Genomic DNA, 4380 nt, shown 5'->3' with positions numbered 1-4380 from the left:
CGGCCTTCACTGTTTCTGTGAAGTGAGGAGTAACGCTAGGAGGGTCTCAAGTTTTCCTCAGTGTACCGAAGCAGAGGCAGAACCCAACAGGAAAAAGATGACTTTGGTTTTCAAAATAAAAGAGTCAAGCTTTATATGTAATATTTTTCTTTTGTGTGGGTCAATCTGTGTTTGTCCAGGACTTTGAACACAATAATGAATCTGCAGCCAAGTCTAATATTACAGCTGCAATAAGGAATATTAAAGGAATATTTGTTATTGTTAAGCACTTTGTGCAGCATAGACTGTTGGAAATGTGCTAAATAAATAAATTTGACCTTGACCTTGACCTTGACCTTAAAAATGTACCTGCTGAGAATTTTATCATTAGCTAATCTTTAATGGGAAAGCATAAAAAACAGAATAATCCCTCACATAACTTTCTTGAACGTATTCAGATTGATTGTTTTTGTCTGAACTCTGAATACCTATGAAATAACACAAAGAATCAGATGGAAGCTGAACATTTGGCTTGGAAAGACAGTTCTGGCAGCAGTTTAATCAGATCATTGAAATTAAAATTTGTCCTGTTATAAACGTTTCTGTTGGGAAATGTTGGGATTGTGACAAATACAGGCCTACATTTAATTACTCAATAATTTTTAGTCTGAACCCGAAAATACACAAAATTCCATACAGGCTTTGACTGAGTGAACTCGTGAATCAGCTGCCGAAACAGGTTAAATAGCTTAAATGAAGTGGAACAGCTCTGAGAAATAAAATAGAATATGAGTCTTACAGATTTCTATTATCACTCTTGCTCTGCATAACAATAAATAAAGTAGTACTAGTAAAACTATTTAAAAATGTATAATAATACTAATAATGATTCTACTACTACTACTACTACTACTACTAATAATAATAATAATAATAATAATAATAATACCCAAAATTGGGAAATTACCACCTCAAAGCAGCTAAAACTAGAAATAAATATAAAAAAGGTCTTAGATAGGTAAAAAAATTTTTTACCTGAACTACCTGAAAATACACAAAACCTCATCAATAATTCAAAATGTAAAAAAAAAGCTAAAAAAAAAACCCCTAAAATTATAATTTAACAATTTAAAACCATTTTCAGGTTTATTTTGAAAATCTTGTGCGGAAGTTTGGCGCTGCGTTTACGGAAACTTGACACCGTCGAGAGATTCGGGAGAATCCAGCGGAGAGAATGTGGCATTCAGGGAGAGGAGGGAAGACAAGATGAGCGACGGCAGCCGGAGGGCCGTGTGAAGTACCAAAGTCCGAAATCTGGATGAAAGTCTTGTGGGGGGGTTTCCTGCGTGGGGGTGAAACTTTCATCTGACGCTCTTGGAAGTTTATAAAAACGCGTGGAAACGGGATTTTCCTGGAATACTAATGCGCGGATAAACGCTACTTTGGAATCTTCCTGAACACCGACGCCGTGTCCGTTAAATGTCGGGGATTAAAAAGTTTCTGCGTGTTTACTGAAGAGGCGGTAAGTCTCGAGTCCACTTATCGTGAAACGATGTTTCTTTTAAAGCTGTAAATGCGGTAAAAGTGACCCGTTAGGTAAGTCGGGTACAAAGGTCGGCGGTGTGTTTACATGCCAGCTCCTCGCCACACGTCGAGTCCCCGTCACGCTGTGGACATTTACACGAGTTCATGTTATATTAATACAAACTTTCTAATGTGTGGACACTGGTCTCCGGTTCGGCTCGTGTTTACATCAGCAGGGATCTCTTTAATGCTCCAAAGTCGGTGATAGATGTGGACAACAGGGCTCGCTTTATTACTAAATCGTGAGTTTGTGAAACCTTACAGAGCAGTGTTGATAATATGTTCGTGTCTGAGTTGAACAGCACCTCGAAGGGCATCAGGGGACGTCTCATGAATATGTTCCGCGTACTTTATGATGATGCTTTTATAGAAAGAGCACTTTTAAATGGAGTCTGCGTGTTAAATGCTCCGAGCAGTCGATCCTGCAGCAGCGCAGCTTCACTTCAGACTAATAACTGTCAAGTGATTCGTGTTTGCGGTGATAAAATGATTTATTTAGCTCCACCGTGGAGTCCCCGCAGTGTCTCAGAGAAATTTATGTGCGTTGTTGCTCTTGTCATGAGTGCAGCGAGGATAGCAAACGCCCGAGGGAGGTGGAAGAAAGGGGGGACGTGATGGGTGTAAATGGGAATGACAGCTCTGCTTAGGCCCTGTGCTCCTCTGTGGCAGCCTGGTTATGTAAGAGGGGAGCAGGGAGCTCAGTGCTGTGTCGGGACTGGCTGCAAACACTCCCCAAAACACTCTTTCTGTTTATGTGGCAACAGAGTTGTGAGGCCAGGCTGGTGTTTCAGGCAGAGCCGGGACCGACCCGCTCTGCCTGCCTCCTCCTCCTCCTCCACCCGTGTGTCTGAGGCTGCGAGGCCACTGGCCTGGAAGAGTTTAAGTAGAGCTCAGATGAAGTCACGTCCACAGTGAGTGCCCAGAGGGGAGCAGCGAGCCGGCCCACTCGTCACACACTCGCAGTCAGGTGACTTTGTGAAAAATGAGTTTGGTGTGTTTACACAGCAGAGGCAGCCGACGAGTGTGTGTGTGTGTGTGTGTGTTTGCTGAGCTGTAATTAAACCGAGCTCTCATGTGGCAGCAGGTTAAACTCTCACTCAGCCCGAGCTCGCAGCTTACCTGGACAGGTAAGTCCCGCTGTACGACACGGCGCTGCAGATGCAAAAGATTCAGGAAATGTTTATTTCTGACATATGACAGAATACATGTGTGCGAATGAGAGGGAGAGACAGGTGAAAGGTGAACACGGAGGGAGCAGAGGTCCTGGGTGAGCTCAAACACCAGGGGTCAGCCATCGGAGGAGGGTGCAGGCAGGTGGAGAGGAGGGACAGAAGGGGAGGAGCAAGAGGGGAAAGAAGGTTTAAAGATGGTTTGGAGACGGAGGAGGCCGAGCTGAAGATGTTGGACAGCAGGGACAGGGTCATAAATGAGGCGGGCAGCTCAGAGTCAGGGAGGCTGAGACGGTCTGAGCGTGTGCAGAGGAGGGAAAAGGAGGACCTCAGAGGAGAGGATGCTGCGATACGAGGAGCTGATTGGATGTGGCGAAGAAGAAGAAGCAGGTTGTCCTCGTGCTCTGGTTTCACAACAGATGTTTGCAGGAGTGGCTGAGGTCTGTTTCTTTGCAAAAGTGTGAGTGATTCCATCATGTGCGCTTTATGATGTGAGGAGGAACGTGCGCGCGCAGCCAGGGTAGTGTTGATGGTGTTCATGCCCTGAGGCCGCAGCAGCGTTAAAGCAAATCACTGCACAGGCTCAGGAGCACCGCAGGGACCGCCCACCAACAAAAACCAGTGAAACAGCCGTAACCCCCAGCATCGTCCCCGGGTCCGAGCTCAATAATGATGGACTGCACTGTCCCTCAGTCTGACCAATCAACGGGGGGACATCAAGGACAGCGGGGACAAAGTTTTCCTCGTGCACTTAATAAACAGTGTAATGTGTGTTCACAGTAAAAGTGATAGGTGTGTTCACATGTTAGTGGTGCAGCGCTGCAGTGTGTGGTGATGTCACCAGGTCTTCCCAGCATCTCGCTCCTGATGCTGGCGCCCTCGTGAGCGCACCTGTGCTGTGTTTGGCCTGAGAGCTGCAGCGCTGTAGCCTGAGCTCAGATCGATCGGTCGTGCAGCTGTCAGAGTTTTCACACTGCTTCCTGTGCGGCGCCTCTGAGGCATGAACTGATCCGTTTTTCTCGTTTCAGGCTTCCACACAGCCCCCACCCCCCCGCCAACCCTGGAAATAACAACTGCCTGAAATAAAGAGAGCGGGAAACTAAGCTGCAGAGATCTTTCTCTCCTTTTATCTCTCCTGGTGCTCAGAGGAAACCTCACCGAGGAGTTTTTTTCTTCACTTTGCTTCCTGGCTGTCAGCTGAGCGTCACAGGGAGGAAGTGGAGGTCTCACCTGAGGCAGGTGCACGTCTCCGGTGCTCAGCATGAGGCCCTGAGGAGGCAGCGGGATTTACTGTGAAGCTGGTTGGATTTTAAGGAGGAGGAGGAGGGAGCATGGGGAAGGAGCAGGACCTCCTGCAGGCGGTGAAGAGTGGAGACCTGCTGTCCACCCAGAAGCTGCTGTCCAAACTGAAGACCAACAGGAACAGTAAGTACGCCGGAGCCGATTATTCAAAACAGAAACTCAGAAAACAAATCAAATGTCTGAGCTGCTCGTGTAAGTGGGGCGAGGTAAAACTGATCTAAGGTCAGACGCATCCCAACATCGACCCGTCGCACCATCAAAGTCAAAGAGCTCCTGTTTCTGTTAACATGGGACGTGTTTAAACATGTTTCTGTCCTGCTGTGACTAAAATCAGAGTTTATGGCGT

The 4380-nt window shown here is 46.6% G+C and overlaps 1 long non-coding RNA gene across 1 annotated transcript in view; it reads left to right on the top strand.

Moving 5' to 3' along the window:
- Window positions 1-1190: 1190 nt before the first annotated feature.
- LOC102214098 (uncharacterized) overlaps window positions 1191-4380 on the top strand; it is a 22948-nt gene continuing 19758 nt past the window's right edge. Inside the window, exons 1-2 of the long non-coding RNA XR_312099.2 lie at window positions 1191-1501; window positions 3761-4157. This is a non-coding gene — a long non-coding RNA (uncharacterized LOC102214098). The remainder of the gene's footprint in view (window positions 1502-3760; window positions 4158-4380) is intronic.

Source organism: Pundamilia nyererei, unplaced genomic scaffold (genome assembly GCF_000239375.1).
Source record: "Pundamilia nyererei isolate P.nyererei 1_Seehausen unplaced genomic scaffold, PunNye1.0 scaffold00202, whole genome shotgun sequence".
In the NCBI taxonomy this organism is placed as follows: Eukaryota; Metazoa; Chordata; class Actinopteri; order Cichliformes; family Cichlidae; genus Pundamilia; species Pundamilia nyererei.
This window is presented reverse-complemented; position numbering and strand designations above follow the sequence as displayed.